The sequence below is a fragment of the Tachysurus vachellii genome, chromosome 5 (genome assembly GCF_030014155.1).
Source record: "Tachysurus vachellii isolate PV-2020 chromosome 5, HZAU_Pvac_v1, whole genome shotgun sequence".
In the NCBI taxonomy this organism is placed as follows: Eukaryota; Metazoa; Chordata; class Actinopteri; order Siluriformes; family Bagridae; genus Tachysurus; species Tachysurus vachellii.
In genome coordinates, this window is record NC_083464.1 from 24,948,186 (window position 1) to 24,968,554 (window position 20,369).

At 36.8% G+C, this 20,369-nt stretch overlaps 1 long non-coding RNA gene across 1 annotated transcript; it reads right to left on the reverse strand.

Moving 5' to 3' along the window:
- Positions 1–18,721: 18,721 nt before the first annotated feature.
- LOC132845366 (uncharacterized) lies at positions 18,722–19,778 on the reverse strand. The gene is made up of 3 exons (XR_009648418.1): positions 19,737–19,778; positions 18,959–19,146; positions 18,722–18,808 (listed from the first exon to the last, which is right to left on the reverse strand). It is a non-coding gene; the product is annotated as an uncharacterized LOC132845366 (long non-coding RNA).
- Between the last annotated feature and the right edge of the window lie 591 nt (positions 19,779–20,369).

Genomic DNA, 20,369 nt, shown 5'->3' on the forward strand with positions numbered 1-20,369 from the left:
ACGCAAATGTGGATTTAACACTAAATGTCCATCTCCCTGCCTTCATCTATATGGTCTTTTAAATGTCTAATGAAGTCCTTCAGGCTTGTACATGTGAAATGACAAACTTCAATTTGGCAAGTCAATGCTGTGTCTGTTTGGTCAAATCTGACACTTCTATGATACCTCTGATACCTTCTATGGTCTCTGTATAGAGGAGACTTGAATGCTGAAAATTTTTTGAATGCACGGGAGCAGTCAGGTATACCACATGTAAAGGAACAGTTTGGAAAATTACTGTGTACTTTCATATGCTGAGTAAAGCCTATAATAGTATAGCTCTCATGCTGACACAACCTATAGTGATACATGTCTAAAAATACTTTATCAATAGTAAAGTCAACAGTGAAGTATAGCATCCATCCATGAAAAAAGGCAGTGTATAGTGAGTTTTTCACCTTCTCATTTGTCTCACACCACCAGTCCTATGAAGTTATCTGTTGCGATCTCTGCTGTGTCGTGCCTGAAAAAGAATGTTAAACTTAATTACACTCCAAGCTAACCAAATTTCACGTTTAAAACAACACTGCAAGCACCTATACTTACATGTGAAAAGTGAACTACAAACTGGAAAATTAATTACATCTAACTATGTTGGCTAATGTTATGAAATATTTCTAGTCGAAATAACAGGCAACAACAGGCATCAAATTGCTTCACATTAACTTATGTATGACAAGTAATATGTTAAACATTACCTTAAGTAAGGAAAATAAACTGACGAAATAAACTAGAATAGAAAATCGCAGCATCCAACCATGTTAATATATTTTCTAAGATGAGAGCAAATACGCATTTATCGTGTAACGTTCGTTTTCTTTTACAAGCAATTCCGTCTAAATGTCACCTTCGTTTAACAGCAATCCTCTAAAATACTTTAACAAAACTGCAACAAACTACAGCAGCATGCAAAAATAAAACGTCCTGTATGATGTTTTTGTTGGTGCTTCTTGTTAGTCTCACCACCCTGAAGTTGACCCGCTATGGCGTGACGCTCTTTGCTGCCTCGCGCCTGAAACAAACATTCCTAAACAACGTTTAACAAAGCGTAACATACAAAATAACATACTAAGCAAGCACCATTACACGCTACTACATGAGAAAAGTGAACTAAAAATATATGACAATATGGGCTACAGTTATGAAAGGTTTCTGGTCGAAATATCAGGCAATCACTGGCACCAAACTGCTGCACATTCAACTCCGATATAACGCGGGTATTATGTTAAACACTACCTTGACGTGCCCTTAGTAAGAAGTATAAGCTGGCGAAATAAACTAGAAATTCCAACCATACAAGAAGGCTTTGATGCAACCACACCATCCAACCATATCTTATTTTCTAAACTGGCAGCAAATAACGTGCGCGTTTATTTGTAACTTAGTTTTCTTTAACAAACACTTCCGTGTCACGTTCATTTAACAGCAATGTTCTAAAAACACTTTAGCACGCATCCATGATAAAATGCACAGCATGTACAATGATTTTAATTGTTTTTTACTAGGGCTGTGCAATATGAACAAAATAATCATATTGCGATTTTCTGAATGAATATTGCGATTGCGATTTTATTTGCGATTTTGGCAATTGTTTTTGCTTTTTCAAACTTTTTCAAACATGCTTTTTCTAAATGTATTCAGTGCACAAGAAGTTCATAACAAAACATTTCACAATGAAATAACAGTATTAATAGTTTAATAAACAAAACTGTCTAAATTGTCTTTAAAACAGACAACATAAAATAAATTAAGATTAACTAAACTAAATTCCTCATAATAAATAAACTTCTAAACTATTTTTCAGTGCACACATTTCACAATGAAATAACATACTGTTAGGGTTGCAAAGGGGGGGAAAGTCTCCGGTAAATTTCCGGAAACTTTCCACGGGAACTTAATCTGGGGAATTTTGGAAATATTCAAAATTGGAAACTTTACGGGAATTTATGGAAATTTACGGGAATTTACAGGAATTTATGGGAATTATTTGGAAATATAGGGAAATGTATATAAACTGTATCATATACAAACATAAACATTTTGTTTGGTCATAAGCAGACATGCATGCAAGCTAATACAAATTTTAAAAAATTACGCCTTGACTGATTTAATTGTAAGTAGAACATTAATTGATTATTTCATTAAGTAACAAAAGCATAATAAACATTATTATGCTTGTAATAAACATAATAAACTTAATAATTGTAATAAACATTATTTTATAGAGGTTTTTTTATTTCAGGGTGGAGTGAGTGTGTGTGGGGGGTCATCAAATTATCTGTACATGTGGTAACACTCCTAATTTACTGCTTATTAAGAGTTAGTAAGGTAGTTATTAAGTTTAGGTATTGGGTACAATTAAGAATGTAGAATAAGGCATTAATATGTGCTTAATAAGTACTAATAAATAGCCAATATTCTATTAATATTCATGCTAATAAGCAACTAGTTAAATGACCCTAAAATAAAGTGTTACTGTGCATGTTATGGAAGAATGCAAGTACATGCAGGGGGTTTCGCCTCAATGGCACTCCAGTAAGCAGTGTGCTGTGTGCAAGTGACCGAGGAATGGTCAAAATTATGCTGTTAAGATTTTTTTTAACTACATTTAAGTTCCTTGTTATAGGCAACTCTGCGTTAATTCCCATATATTCCCCTTAATTCCCATGGAAAGTTTCCTGCCTACATTTCGGGAATAGCAAAACGTATGAAATGAGTGCGAGATGGCAGCTGGTATCTTTTGTCGAGTGTTTGTATTAGTCTTCGGAAGCCGTCTTTACTGACGATGTGCGCAGGCATCATATCTTTGCATATATGATAGGTGACCGCGTCGGTAATTTCTTTGTGCCGTTTTGATACTTTCTCGTAAGGCATGGCGCTTGCAAATGCTTGAACAATGGATACTTGTTCAATCTGTTCGGGCTGGCTTTGATGTGTGCTTTTGTTTGTTTCGATGGACTTTGTCGACATGCATTGATCATGCAGTTTTTAATGCGCTGTTTTAAGTGTTGGAACAGATTTGTAGTATTGCTCCGTTTCGTTGGAATAATCATTTCACAAGTCTTGCAAATTACCTTGCTCTGTCACACATCCTCTCTCCTGAATCCAAAATACTCCCAAACGACTGACGTTGAATTTCTCTTTGGCACCAAATCATTTTTATTTTGACCTGCATCCATATTTTATGTTCTTTCCTCCCGCTCGCCTATTCGGTTCTGCCGCTCAGCTTCGTCGTGCGCTGCATGAGCTCTGATTGGTTAACATCATTCTCCCGTTCAGCTTAGCTGTAATTTGCGTTGTGCGCTGCGTGAGCTCTGATTGGTTAACATCTTAATAGATAAAATCGCAGCCTTATGCGGTTTAGAAATCGCATGTGCTTAAATTGCGATTTGTTTGCGATTGCGATTAATTGCACAGCCCTATTTTTTACCTTTAAGATTCGTCTCACCACCTTGCAGGCCAGCCAAGACCCATCGCGCTTTTTGCTGCCTCAAACAAACATCTTAAAGTTAATGACACATAACTACCAAATGTAACATTTAAAATAATGTAAATAATTGAAATGGCAGTCGCTTATACCAGATATCACTATTTAAATGACCATAAGTGTATATTAGTTTAATATTTCACTATATTTTAATGATTTACGTGAACTTACCAACAATTTTGAATGATGACTCTACAGTGTTCATGTCCATTTCAAACATAAATACACCCACGCAATCCCATGATGCCATTTCACAATGAATTACTGTGAAAACACATGATATACAGTGGCAACACCTCCTGCCTGTAAATTCAATTACAGTTTAAATGAAAATATACTGTTAACAGCTGTAATGCTTTGTTTTACCCATAAGGCATTGTAAACTAGCTCTGCTTCTCTGTCCAAAAAAAAAGTCAAGCATGCAGGCCATCTGTAAAATGTTGAATAAAATGCCAGCAGGGGCACTTCTAATATTTTTTGATGATGACAGCATTTACATTTACATCATTTAGCAGACACTCTTATCCAGAGTGACTTACAACTGAGCAACTGAGGGTTAAGGGCCTTGCTCAGGGGCCCAGCAGTGGCAGCTTGGTGGACCTGGGGTTTGAACCCATGACCTTCCGATCAGTAGCCCAACACCTTAACCACTGAGCTACCACATCCCCCAGCAAAAGCAATATGTGTGTTTCATTATTCATCTGCTCCAAAGTGGCCACTTTCGTCTTTAGTCCAGAATGACAAAAACTGTTGAATCGATGTTGATTATAAATGCGTAACTCAATATTCCACACTGTATGATGACTAAAGCTCCTCTCTTGATCTGACAGAATGCCAAAAATAGACAGCTTTTCTGCAAGAAGGAAACAGAGTGCATTAATTTATTGGATTATCAGAGGTAATAATAAAATGTAATTTATTTAGCAATTATGTTTTCCTGCCTGTGGATGAAAGCTGGATCTTACTGTACCTTTACTTTTAACAGTCATGCACAGTCAGATCTAATGTCTAAACTGATGTTTGGGTTTCAATCTGAGCCATGTGAGTAACACCAACACCACATCACTGGCTAGCAGCTATTATTATTAGCTTTCAGTGGTAATCATTCAAGCATGCTCATAGCTACTACTGTGAGGTATTTTTTCTTTCTTTTTCATTGAACACTTTATTTAAGTGAGTAATGCTGAGTATTAAATCACAAAGACACAGCACATACACATACAAAGTGAGAGAGTATTTATAACACCTACGTTGAAAACAGTGCTGGAATTGCCAAATGGCTTAACCCTGTGTGGGTAAAATTGCTAATAGTTTTGTGCACTCATAGAACATGAATTACTTATGTACTTATTATTTCTTGCACTAAAACTTTCTAATGATAAACAAAATCTTCTGTATGGTACTGATAATAAAAAAATGATATGAAACTGTTTTTATCTTTCACAGTATTTTACAGTTATCTGATGTATTTGTAAATACATCATATACCATCATGACCATTACTCCAAAATCCGATTACAAATAAAAAGGCTCAATATCCCCTAAAACCAGAAGCTATAGTAGGTATAACACCAGTGTTCAACTCCTGTTAAAAGCTGGAGTTATTGTACCATGTGAGACATCTCCTGTGCAAACCCCACTATTCCCAGTAAAGAAAAAAAAAAGGATGGAAAAAGGATGGAAACTTTAGAGGAGTGTGGGTGTAAAATAAACATCTGAGCTCTCAGTCAGTGGGGGGAAAAAATGCCTGCCTGAAAAGATCATTTGTTTAGCGTCAAGCATGAACCCAGAGCTGGCTGGAGGGTTTATATAATCAAGAATAAAAGTCAGTGAAAATTCTCAGACTCACTATTATATAGTTTGATGATTTGCCAACACTTACTCATCTTGTCTATGCCTCATTAATGAGGAAACTAGCTTCACTCTGACTTATGAGTAATAAAAAAATCTTGAATTTAACTGATATCTGAACTCAACAGATGTCTGTAATTCTTGAAATCATAACATGGGCTGTGCAAGCCTTACACACTTTCCTCATACTGTAGGAGAACAGCTCTTGATATTCCCTTGATATTGAAATACTGCCTAGGCCCAGTTGCCACATCTGTATTGTTTGTATAATATGAAGACAGCAAAATATTTTATGGCAGACAAAGGAACAGCTCAGTATTTTTTGGAACAGAAATGAACATTGGATGGTTTTAAATTCAAATACAATAATAAAAAATTCATACAAACTGCCACTATCTTTTACTGACTTATATCCAACGTCTGCTGTGGAAAAACCCCACATGACACTTTCTGCATGTTGTGTGTACAGAGGAGAACTGATCCAAAATTCACGTTAATGATGAGAGCAAGTTTAATTTATTCATGTTATATACTGTACGGTGGCAAACTGGTATCAAAAATCAGTATCAAAAAAGTCTGTAAAAAGAAGTCAGTGAAATGTGGAGGAGGACGTGAAAGATATTTTTCTGCAGCATTAATCATCGCTCTCTTCTTCATCCTCTGACTCTTTTTTTTTTTTGCTTGTTTATTGCCTTTACTTTTAGTGTTTTTCTTCCTCTTGGTGGGGATTTTTAAAACCATTTCTGCTTCCATTTTGTTATCAAAATCTCCATTATGTCCAAAATCAGCATCAGCTGGTCTCTGGTTCCTCCCTCTGGCTTACTTGATTAGAGATGTTATTTCAGCCATCCTTTTTTACTCTTCAAAGGCTCAATTGCTCCTGCTATGTCCATCAGTTGCAGGAGGGTCAGCTACAGTACAATGGACTTAGCCACAAGGGGAGCAGCCACAGAAGGCTCACCCTCCCCAGAAACACTGTTGCCTGTCAGCTCAGTCCGCTCAGCGTGCCTGTCTGTCACCCCTCCATCTTTAATTTTCCTGGGCATATACGGACCAAGTTCCCAGTTTCTCCACAATTAAAGCATTTCATACCAGCATATGTGACAAAAACAACATAGTCAAAGCCGTCTACCCGAAACTTCACTACTGACTCGGGCTCTTTTACACCATTATTCAGTATCTTGAACACTTGTCTCCTAAATGCCACTATATTGTCTCTTTTGATTTTTGGTATTTTGCTTCCCATCTGCATATTTTTAATAGGACCGACCAAATTGTCTAATTTTTCAGGAAAGGAGGAATGTTTGAAAGTATGATTTTTTTTTTTTTTTTAGCTGGAGGGAGAGGAAGCCCTGAGGAACTGAGAGGAAGCCCCAGCATGAGTCAAGCGTTTATAACTTTTACGCGTACTTTTACTACTGAGTTCAAAAACATGACAATTGCATGATTCATATGTCAGGCGGAAAAATGTTACCAAACACCATTGCCTTACTAACTGCCAAAGCACATTCCTCTACTCTAGCCTCCTCTACAAACAATCCTCATGCTGAATCATAAACGCCATCGTCTGGATTTTCCAAGCCTTCTGCAAAAATAGCAGTTGCAGGCTCACAGCAAATTCATATGGGATAACAACTCAGAGTCACAGTCTGTATTTTGAGCAATTTTGTTTTTTCGGCTCAGGTATATTGCCATTTTTGCCTGACCAAAGATAAAATTGATCAGTTGGCACCTGAACCTGTCTCTCCTGACATATTTAAAACCAAGAATAAAACACTGAAAAGTAAAATCAACATTAAAAGTCCTTAAGAAGCTCCGTAAAAACACAAAGAAAGACTGTAACCTGGAACAGTGAATAAAAGCATGAACTGTTCTGCAATTTCTGGAGTTTGCTCCTAAGAATTTCACTCACCAAGGCACATGTGCTGCAGTGATGTGACAATAAAAGTGACTTGACTTGATTTGACTTGACTTAAAATGCCAGTAGGCACTCCTAGGCTTTACATTCTTTTTACTGATTGTACAGTGTAACATACTATGGTCAGAGATACGTACTGGAACAATAAAACACTTTGTAAAAAGAGTAAGTTGATGCTTAAAACCATAAAAACGATCCAATCTTGCCAGGGAGAGCGTGTTATCAATAGCATGGGCCCACGTGTACTGTCTCTGTTTTTTATTGAAATTTCTCCATATATCATCTAACTCATGGGTCTCCATAATCTCCATCAGGCGTTTACGGGATGCTGCATGAGGTTCTGTGTGGTTCCGATCCAAAATATCTGCAGTACAGTACACTTACAGTACAGCCAAAATTAAAACGTCAGCAGTGCTGCAGCTAGCAATCACGTTGCTAAGCTTATCTAAGAAAACCATTCTCTCCACTGCATTGGTGAGAGCGTAGACACACAGATAAAAACTAAAACCCCATTCTCATAAAAAGTTTTCACTTTTAAAAGCCTCCCATTTAAAATCTCTTCAACTGAATAAGAACAGGGAATAAAATTGCCAGTAAAAAGCAAGGCAACCCCACCACTGAGTGTTGTGATGTGGCTTAAAATGATTCCAGTCATTAAGAAAAATAACAATAGAGGGTAAGAACCTCTCTAGTATAAAAAACACCACACATACTATTAGACATCATCAGAGTATTCCCTGTTCACTTTAGTGATCAGTTTCTTTAAACGAAAGATTTCTACATCAATAAATGCTCCTTCCTTTCTAAAATGTTTTACATTGTGTAGAAACTGCTTACAATCAGGGAAAAACTCCTCTATTGCCACATACATTCATGCCATTTAGTGTTTTTTAAAAAATCTTTAATGTCCTCAGCGCTGTAGACATCATTTAACTGTTCCTCCGGGGAATCAACGTTTAACAGAGTCAGTCATCACTATCTGACTCCCTTTGCTCTGCCTTCGTCTCTTTTTTGCCTGTTTCTTTCCTTGCCCCTTAGCTTTCTTTTTCCTTTTTGTTGGTACATTAAGCGTGGGCTCATCCACCATCTCCACGTCTCCCCGTCCCCCTGCACTGGTGTAGTGGCCAGTGTTTCCAGGCGGTCGCTCTGCACCTCTGTGCCTGCCTCTGCCAGCGCAGGCAGCTCCAGCACTGCACCAGAAGCCACTGGGCTTCTCTCAGTTGAGCCCGGCCTTTCTCGGTCTGGTTCAGCTTCACACAGCTTCTCCTGGTCTGGTTCGGCCGAGCATGGCTTCACCGTGGCCGGTTCAGCTGAGAGGGGCTTCTCTGGTGTTACTTCAGCTATAGTGGGCTTCTGAGCTGCAGGCTGGGCTTGGGGCTCACTCACCATTTCGTCTGGTGCAGCATCAGCTCCTGGGCCCTCAACAGCCTGCCGAACTGTAGCCGCAGGGGGAACGACCACAGCAGGCTCAGCTGCATCCTGCCCCGGTCTCTCAGAAACACCGGGGACACTCTGTCTCTCAGGACAGGCCCGAACAAGATGCCCAGTTTTGCCACATTTAAAGCATTTAATATCTGCATCAGAAGAAACATAGATGTTGTAATCGAACCCCTCAATCCTGAATTTAAAAACAGCATTTAACTCTTCAACACCTTCCTTAAGAATCACAAAAGCCACTCTTCTAAAAGACAGCAGGTGTTTAGCCAGTGAAGACTTACATCCAAGGGGGATTCTCTTAATGGGGAGACCAACTCTTTACCAATCATTTCATCATTTCATCAGTTTCAAAACAGGGACATTAGACAGAACCACTTTTTTGGCAGGAGAACTGAGGGCAGAAACTAACTTAAGCTTATTATTAATCACGATGCCTTTCTGAGTCAGCTTTCTAACTCTACCAACATCATTCAGAAAGACAACGATTGCACTGTTCATTCTAGAGGCAGCGAGAGAGAGAGAGGCAGAAAGAGAGATGGGAAACAGATGGCACACGAGAGAGAAGAGGCGGTAGGAGAGAGAGGGGAATGCGACGGCAGGAGAAAGAGAGACAGCAGGAGAGAGATTGGAAACAGATGGCACTAGAGAGAAAAGAGATGGTAGGAGAGAGAAAGACAGCAGGAGAGAGAAAAGAGACGGCAGGAGAGAGAGGGGAATGAGAGGGGAATCTTTGGGGAAACCCAGAGTGCACAGTGAGTGTGTAAAGTAAGGCCAAGACTGACTAGTCAGTGTTATCAAAGGTGTAATTGTAAGAACTGAAGTCAGGTCAAGTCAAGAAGCTTTTGTCGTCATTTCAACTATATATAGCTGCTGCAGTACACAGTGAAATAAGACAACATTTCTCCAGGACCATGGTGTTACATAGAACAAAGACAGGGCTAAGGACTTAATAAGTAGTCCTAGCAACATAAAGAGCATCTGTGCAACCTGGTGCAAACAGTGTAGCACAATACAAAAATACAGAAAGGCTGTGCAGGACAAAAGACAAAACATTATACAAGACATTACACAAAAGACAACACACAAAAGCAGCACCAATCAGTGTAAATACTGTATGTTTAATATTGCATGTGCAGAAATACTGAAATGAACACATTAGTATTATAGCAGCAGTTACATGAGGTATTGTAATGTATTGTGCAAAACAGCAATCGACTGAAATGTGAAAGACGGCATGTGCAAAGAGCAAAAACTGTTGCAAAACAGCATGTAAACAGTTTGATATGGTGGTGCTGTAAAATATGTTTCCTCTCTGTCATCCTATTTCCACATCATGTAATCCTGTACGTTCAGATCACATTCTTTTATGGCACATGGAATAAATGAGAATTAGTATCTTTCAAATACAAAACCAAACTTATCATATACAATTGTCTAAATATTAAGTCGACTGAAAAGCTGCTAAATGCTAAATTAATCATCTTTCTGTTAGCCAGTCATCCACTGCTGCCTCCTAGTTTCACTGGTGCTTGTTAGTTGGTGAATGTGCACTTATTTTCACTAATACAGCTGATATATCTTAATTTCATTGAACAAAAACATATTTTGTACCTATGAGACCCTTTTGTTTTTCCATGCTCACTATAGAACCTCATGTATGATTTAGTCCCTGATAACAAGCAAACGAATCTGATGGTAAGACACAGCATGATATTATACATACAGTTGCAATCAAATTGATCCAACTCCCATTTCAGATCAGGTTTATCAAAATTGACAGACTTTTAGCTGTTTTTAATGAACAAATCCAACAAAAGCAACTGATAATAGACAACACAACAAATACTTCAAGTGGTTTAGTTGCACCAGATGTTAGGAATATGTAAAAAGGATGATCCAAAAAGTCGTTGCCCTTTACAAACAGGAAACAGGACACAAAAAGGTAGCTAAGACACTGAATGCACCTAGAGAACATTCATCTCAGCATAGTTTGCAAGTCGAAAGTTAAAGGAAGTGGCTACACTAGCTGGATGGCACAGAGACAGGAAGCAGCTGCAACCAGATTTCTGAGAAGGCAATATGAAAAACCCTCAAAAAAAAAAAAAAAAAAGCCCTGTATCAAGACTTGGTGAACACAGACTAATTTATATAGTATGAGGTGCATAATAAACATACTAAACGCTAAAAGTTTTCATGCCAGAAGTCCATGACAAAAAAAAACAACACTCTAATTTTGATTGCAACTGTGTCTGACCTTTTTTCACTAGAACTTTCCTTGAAATATGCAAAATAATGTAATACAGATCGATTATCATTTCATGGTACATAACAAAAGACAATCATAGCCTCTTTCAAATTAAGTACTGCAAGATTGAAAGTTGGCAGACAGATAAAGAGCTAAATACAACTCAAAAACTACAGACACACTACTGCTGGGATTACAACAATATACTCAATATACAATAGAGGTTTATTCATTTTGCTGACTAATGTATGCTGAGTCAGTAGAAGTTGGAAAATGCCACACTGAGGTTAGAGACCAGCTTATTTGGTTTAAGACAAGTGTCACACAAAAGGAGACTACACCATCCTGACTGGTCTATGTACTTGCAAAACGTGTCACGTTTCTCTTGAAATTCTATTGCCATTTAGCTAAAGAGTTAGCATAGCATAGCAGAAGAGAAGAACAGGAAAGGCTGGCAAGACATGCAGCCAAACAACATACATGTTCACTTGAATCTTTTGTACAGACATAAAAAACCAAACAAAAATTCATATGAATTCATATACATATATTTTATATATATGTATATATTATGGCATGCAGTTTAGGAAATTAATCATGAGAGAATTGAGTGAAAACTCAGAATATATTGAATGAATCCTGAATATATTGAATGGATTCTGAATATATTGAATGAAAAACTTGGAATATATTGAATGAAAACTCGGAATATATTGAATGAAAAACTCGGAATATATTGAATGAAAAACTCGGATTATATTGAGAATGAATTGTTTAAAATTTTCAGTTTTTCAAAATGGCATTTGCAGAAATACTTCAATACTTTGTTGAACTGGAAGATTTTTTTTGCAACAGCTGATTGTAATTCAAGGGACCTAAACCATCTGGAACATTTCTCACGTCACCTTGAGGATCATATTTCTATTATTGCAATGTTCCTTATGGCTATGAGTAATCATATTCAACCAAACAATGCAGAAAGAAATTTGCATGTCATTCTAGAAGGAATTTGAGTGTCTAAGTGAGATTTTGGATCAAATAACACTTGAAGATGTCAGACAAGTAGATGGCACACTACTTCTCAGATAGGAAGGCCAAGGTAGGTACGGTAATGGCTATGGAAACAATTTTATAGGGTAATCAATTGATGTAAGATAAAGTAGCATCAAGTCAGAATTGATGACATAAAGGTAGTCTATTAAATCACCTAAAAATGCTGCATTTTTGTCAGTTTTTTTTAAAACGGAATATGCTTTATCCATATATTGTTGATTATTTTCTCTCATTTAAGGTACCAAATATCAGCAGCTCAGCTGATTCACATGCGTGACTTGGGCTTTAGCTGGATGGCCATATCTCGAATGCTGTCTGTAAAACACTTTACAACCACAGGACACAACTGGGTTTAGTGGACTATGGGAGTTTCAGCAACATTTCAAACACAGATCTTGATTGTCTTATTGCTGAGGTTCTAAGGCAAAGTGGGAAGAGCATTAAGAGGCCGAAGGGCAATTCAGCGGCGGGTCTACAATGTCTCTGCTCCTAACCAAGTCTGGTAAATATTGTAAATTAAGATTACATTTTTACATTTGATTTAACACAAAAACAAACAAGCAAACAAAAACAAACAAGCAAAATAAATACCCCTTGCTTGTGCCTTAAAAAGCAAACTCCATTTGCCCATCTGTTCTGTTTGTCTGGGTTAAAAGCCCAGACCTTGTGAAAAATATTTTGGGAAAAAGTATGCATTATGGCCAGGTAATGTGAATTAAATATAAACTGTCCAGCCAAAAAAAGTCATACACTTTAATGTTTCATTTGACCACCACATTTTGTTTTGATTATGTCATACATTCGCAATGGCATTATTTTGATAAGCTTATGCAATATCACAACTTCTATTTCTATCCAGAGGCGTATTAATTTCTCTTAAAGATCACGTATTGATGGACTCTGTGGTGGCCAATTCATGTCTGACAATGATGTCTCGTGCTCCCTGAACCACTAAGTGTTTAAGTGATCAACCATTATGCTCATTTAGAATGTTTTTCTGACAACAATAATTATTCAAGGATGATTTTTCAGGTTTTAATAATTTTTTTTACGTTTTACAGTTTTTAACTAAATTTTAGTAATTTAGCAGTCTGAAAAACTTAGTTGTTTTCTTCTAAGGCCAATTGTTTGACCCTTCTGAAACAGAGTAACATCTTTGCCTCGACCACATGATATGTCTTAAGAAATGAGAAGCTACTCACTGCATCAGTTAGGGTTATATAACTTTTTGCTACCTGAACCATATTAACCACTGCAGTATTTTACCAATGGAAGGTTCTTACCAATTTGCTTAGTTAATTCCTTTTTTGGCTGTGCAGTTTATCATCATCTAAGAATAGCAATTATTTAATTATTTTACAATTGAATGAGTTTTACTTAATTACATTAATGTTAATTTCAAAATCTCCTATATATTCAATACATTCAGAAAATTCCGAAAAAGAAAAAGATCTCTGGAGATTTATAACATTCGTTTTATTTTAATGTCTTTAAAAAGACTTGTTTTACAATAAACTCCAAAAGAAAACAATTAATTAAATGCATATAGTTTGTCATTAGTGTTTAAATTAAACACTACATTACATGCAAGTTGGTTTAAAAGTTGACCTAAAGTCACAGAAAAAAATTCTTCTCATTCCAGGCATACTGACACAAATCACAAGTTAAATCCATGGGGATTTGTTTTTCATGGTGGAGTGGATGGATACAGTCGCTGCATTACCTACCTGAGATGTTGTACAGACAACAGAGCTTCAACTGCTCTGCAACTTTTCCAGGATGCGGTCAATCGATTTGGACTTCCGCATCATGTCAGGGGTGATGCTGGTGGCGAGAACATCAATATTGCGCGATTTATGATTGAGAATCGTAGTGGAAACAGGGGTAGTTTCATGGTTGGGCATAGTGTACACAACCAGAGAATTGAAAGACTGTGGGGAGAATTGAACAGGGTTGTGTCAGCATAGAGGAAAGACCTTTTCCTCTTTATGGAAAATGTTGGACTTTTAAATAGCACAGACCCACTTCACATTAGGGCACTCCACCATGTTTATCTTCCAAGAATCAACAGATCTGTTGATGAATTCATAACCCAGTGGAACCACCACAGCTTGAGAACAATAGAGAATAGGTCCCCACTGCAACTCTGGATCTGCAAATCTTCCTCAAAACCAAAGACAACTACATCTTGTACAAATGCCACACTCTCAAGTTCAACACCAACAGGATATGGAATTAAGGCCAATAAATCCCTTGACTGATGACGGAAATCATGGAATAGAACTTTTTGTCACAGTTTGTAACGTGCTTCAAATGAGGGAATAGCCTTAGCTTAAAGATTGTTCTTGATATTGTACACCGCATCACACAGCTGAAGCCAGATGTTATTTATTTGCAAAATGTTAATTGCATTAATTGGAATAAGGTCAATACAGGGGAGGGGATATGGCAATAACTACCAGCTGAATTCCTTTAATGTGAAAGTGGTGTTCGTGAATGATTGCATGTACTGCAGAGTTCTTACAGATGCATCTCTTCCCCAAGTTTGCAGCAAGTTATCCATTGATTTTCAAGGATCAGACATTTCACTCATTTAACGCTTGACTATAGTGGGCTCCAGGTTTGTCATTTACGGACAGATTCTCTGAGGACAAAGAATGAACATGTTCAAAATAGAAACAACAAACTATTTATTTGCATGGTTTGATTCAGTAATTACAGGAGGCCTATAAAACATTTACACATCAAGGTGTCACAATACTAAACATTTCTGTTTCCCAAAAAAATAACTGTTCCTATAAAACCACCATTAAACTAATTTAACTAAAGGTTAGTACCCAGCAACATTTGAACTGAACATTTGCTTATGATGTTGAATTTTTCAAATATTATGTTATAGAAAGGGGGGGCACGGTGGCTTAGTGGTTAGCACGTTCGCCTCACACCTCCAGGGTCGGGGTTCGATTCCCGCCTCCACCTTGTGTGTGTGGAGTTTGCATGTTCTCCCCGTGCCCCGGGGGTTTCCTCCGGGTACTCCGGTTTCCTCCCCCGGTCCAAAGACATGCATGGTAGGTTGATTGGCATCTCTGGAAAATTGTCCCTAGTGTGTGATTGCGTGAGTGAATGAGAGTGTGCGTGCCCTGCGATGGGTTGGCACTCCGTCCAGGGTGTATCCTGCCTTGATGCCCGATGACGCCTGAGATAGGCACAGGCTCCCCGTGACCCGAGGTAGTTCGGATAAGCGGTAGAAGATGAATGAATGAATGAATGAATGTTACAGAAAAAATAAATATGCAAAATGGTTTGAACAGAAACTGCAATCCATCTTTTTTTACTTCAGAATTGCAAAAAAGCAAAAAATAAAAGCACAAAACCTCTCAAGCCCTTCCAAAACCTGGGGAGTTGCGTATAGCAAAATCCATGTCAGATTTGAAATTAGCATATTCTACATGGATTTTCTTAAAACCTGCAAATATCTGTCTTTTGGATACAGTGAGATGACCTAGTGTAATTTGAAAGTTTATAACAATAAAATTATTTATAATTTACAACCAAATCTGCTATTACAAACCCATATTACCCCACCTACCTAGCATCAGGCAATAGGCAGACAGGGTTCCCAACTAGCTGGTAAAGAGAGTGGAATGTTTAGGGGCTAAACAAATAGATATTTTTCTTATGGTATGGTGGACACAAAAAGAGATCCAAATTAGTGATCTCGATCCATGTCTGCTAGATATGTAAATAGGCAATTTTTTTTTACAGTAGGCATTACAGATGCTCACTGTTTGTCAGCTTGATGTCATGTTTAAGTGAAACCTCAGGGTTAAATTCATCTTCTAACAAAGCTTAAAGTATGCATGCTATATTTAGAATAAAATAAAATGTCACAAGGAACAAGTTACATTAAAAAAATTAGTGAAATGCGACCAAAACAATTTGGAGCGTAAAGAACATTTGAGTGAAATATTATTTTAATTCTGAAAACACTGAACTATACAGGGAACTTACATTCAGCATCCTGAAGATAGTCTTGCCAAAAAGCAAGTGTGGGGCACTCCTGTTGAAATCGATTACTCCCCCTTTCAGAATGAATTATTTGGAACAGACTCTCCAGATCAGCTGCTGTTAAAGCCTTCTCAGGCTTCACGAAAAGACACATCATTTGCAGAGGGTATCTCTGGAGAGCATCTAAGACACCAAGCGCCTGTAAGTCATCACAGAACCTAGAAGAAAAAACAGTTTAAATGTCTTTAACAAAAGGTCTACCCTCTTACAATGCTACAAATCCTAAGGTATTCCAATTCATGTATAAATGACACTGGTTTAAGCTTGGTTCCAGAAAAAAACACAAAAAAACAGGTTCGAATACAACAGAAAACAGACCAAAGATTCAGAAAAAAACACATTATATAGATGTTATAAATTGAGTTACATTTCAATGAGTAAAATAAATATTTTATCCAACAATAATTCTGGCTCCCACAGACTGGTTATGGGCTCATGTGGTACACAGATTAATTTAAGAAGGTGCTCCTAACAACAACTGTGTATAAAAGCTTTGTGAGAAGGAGACTATTGGAGCGATTATTCGCAAAAGTAAGAAATACAAAATAACCATCAATCGCCCTCTGTCTGGAGCCCCATGCAGACTGATCACCTCCATGCCATGCCAAATTGAGGCAATAATTATGCTTAGGTGAGAATCTCCTGAACATGGGTCATGGATGGATCTAAAATTATATACCCTTCTTTTCTTTGTAAGTGGGAAAACTTACAAAATCTGCAGGGGATCCACTGTACAAACAAATACATTTTTTCTAAGGCAATCTGAGAAGAAACTCATTCAATCATCTTAAAAAATTAAATGCCTACTATAAAGTCAAAATTCTATATAGTTTCTGTGATGGCTAATATTTAGCTTATTTTTCTTTGTTATTGAACAGGACTGCACACTTGAATTCTTTAACATCATAATATTTTAACATTATAATATCATAAAGTTTAAATCATTCTGCTGTAGCAAATTAACAGTGAGTAAATCAGCATATGATATGGACAGTCTGTGCATCCTATATTGTATAATAGTAAAGTAGGTAAATAATTTATAACACAGCCACATTAGCAACAGTTAAGAACCACATTTATGTTTCTGCTAGGAAACTAGAATGTGCCAAGAAATAAGAATACCTTTCAAAAGGTGCACGAGTCCGCTGGAGGACATACCAATGAGCCAAGTCCATTGCAGTCTCTTCTTTGGTTTTCAGTGTTACAAGCACATTATGACCTGCAAGACTAATCAAGCTGGCTGCCCTAGCAACTGCATCTTCCAGCTGTGATTCTGTCTCAGCTTCTAAAATCTAAAATATTACATTAACATAACCATAAGTACAGTACATAGCAATTTCTGAGAGACTCAGTATTAAAAATTAAGGTGTATGGTTATTAGTAAACTAGTAATTAAATAAAATTATACAGGAAAAAAACTCACCGATTGAACCTGTGACCTTGTTTCATCATCATTAATATGTTCGATTCTGGCCTTTACATTGTCTGGACCCTTTTGAAGACATTCATACAAGACATCGGACAGGAAGCATGGACTCTGTCCCCCATGGCCAAGTGACATAGCCATGATCTGACCAGCACGGAAGTATCCATTGTCTTTCATTGCTGTTGATTGCAAATAAACTTGAACTAATGATAGTACAGCTGGCTTTCATGTTAACATAGGGAACCCAATTTAAAGGAGAAAAATATTTATATAAAGACTTAAAATGCTTTTTAATAACACTAGATTAAAAAGTATTACATATAAAATACCTAAAGTGCTTACATTTTCCCAAGGTTACAAGATCACTTATTTTGCCAAATCTCACGACTAAAAATATTAAACAAATATATAATCTAAAAATAAAGCCTAATACAAAAAGTATACTATTGTCCTTATTTATCCCAAATGTAAATACAAATATATCAGTGGCCTAGTCAATTTCAGTACAATACATAAAAAAAAAAAACTAAAAAAAAAACACATTATAAAAAATAATACATACAGTAGTACCTCTGGAATTGCATGTGAGGACTTTAGCATTAGGTGGACCCTCAAAGATTCCAATATTGTCCTTGATTTCATAAAGACACAACCTGAAAAACTCCTGGGTAGGCCCTCCATTGTCAATGGCACCCTCAGATATTCAGTAATCATCTGTGAACTTTATATCCATCTTCTTTTCCGGTGCAAAATTGGAACGGCCCATGGCTCTGGAAGCTCCATCCCACACATTCCTTCTTATTATGTTAAAGCACACAGTTTCATCATTATTTATTCTCGAAGCGATCTGCTCCATTATTCCCTTCAAACTTATCTTTGAATCACTAAAATAATACAAATAATATGTATTTAGTGTCAAGGTAATATATAACTTTAACACAGAACAAAAATGATATAGGGGAAAACCCTGATATTATGCATTTAATAATATTTAGGCTTTTTTTATTTTGCAAATTTCTTTTAATTTCACCTCTACCTCTCTGGTTTTCACTGCAGCCTATTGCTGCAGTTGAGTTTACAGTAATGTGCAGCTGCTTGCTCGAACAACTTATCATCCTTACGTCAGTTAAAGACTTCTATTAAAACGTGAAGAGTTGTATTTTATTCAAAGACTAAAATATTTCTGACCTCTGATTGGTTCTAGCAGTCAAAGATCTTGAAATGGCTTCTTGGAGATCAGGATCATCAGAGAAATATTCTTCCTCAAATAGGTCCAGATAAGTACTACAAAAGGAATAACATAAAAACTGAAACATGTTTGCAGGGTATGTTTGCAAGATACTATTTCACTTTGTGCATATTGCAGTTTTGTAAATAACACAATCTAAAAACACAACAATGATTTTTAAAAACAGAACAATGGAAACAGTTAACCTGTAAGGGGTTCCTGTAAGCACCAGAGATGGGAGGGGAATGGTCACTGGTTACATTGATGGTGATGACAGCAGCACAACTAGACATTGCATTGTTGTCTTTTGAGATGCTAGGTGCATCTGTAAGAACAGCTTGGGTGGCTGCACACTAGATGATTTGATCACCACTGGAGAGAGACTGTGTGGCATCTGTGGAGACAGCAACAATTTTTGAGATGAGTAAAGAAATGTATATATTGCAGCAGTTACAGGCAAAGGCATTTAAATTGTTAAATAAGAAAACATATTGTACTTGAACGTGTGTAACATGGCAGTTTTGATGCCATTATATGAAAATAAAAAAATCTCAGAATATAAAAAAAAAAAAAAAAAATCTCAAAATATCCAAATATTTTCTCAGATCAATCAAAGAAATCATGTACAATACAGAAATGTATGTAACTTCTAAAAATGATCAGTGCAGCATGGCACGGAAGGGGGAATCAGCCTGTGAAACTGCTGAAGCACTATTAAAGACCAGGTTACTTTGATAACAGCCTTAATTTATTCAAACTCAAAATTAAATATTATAATATTTTGATATACTGAATTTTTATTTTATGAGAATAATAACCTGTAATCATTGAAATTAAAGCAACAAAAGCTTGAAAGATTTCACTTTACATGTAATCAATCTAGAGTTTTGTTTTTCAAATTATATTAACAAAGAAAGAAAAGTAACTTTTTCACAATATTCTTATTTTCTGAGATGCACTGTATGTATTTGTAGATAGAAATACCATTTATGTCATCTGATACTTCTTGGGGTTCACTGCTGTTTGTATGTTGACTGTCTCCATCTTGAATTGACTATAAATTGAAATAAATAAAGGTGAGAAATGTTACTGGATCCAAAATAACATACTAACAAAATTAGCAGCTGCAATGTATACCATGTGACTGTGTTAATCTGAGCAGGAAATGGGATAGCCATATAATCTGCCCGGCCAAAAAAGTTGCACACTAAGATTTCATTCAATGCCCATCGCTCTGGAACAGGGTCAATCTGGACTCATCAGACCACTTGACACATATCCATTGCCCTAGTTCTAGTAATTTCAATTCTCTTGTTTTCTTTGTTTGATGCAACCCAATAATTATAACCTTCTAAAATGGTGCTTCTTTTTTGACCAGGCAGTGTATGCATGTATGTGTGTGTGTGTTTATCTCATTTCAACATTACTTACAAGCTCTTTTTCCTCTGTTATCAGCACCTTGTCTGGTCTGACATAAATGGACTTCTGATGAAAGAGTTTTTTCACAAGCGCGCCAGTCAGGGTCTGTTTAGGGCTAAGGGATGGCTCAACCAGTTTGTTATGACAAGGTAACAAAATCTGTAACCTGGGGAAAAGAAGCACATCACTGCAAGTCAA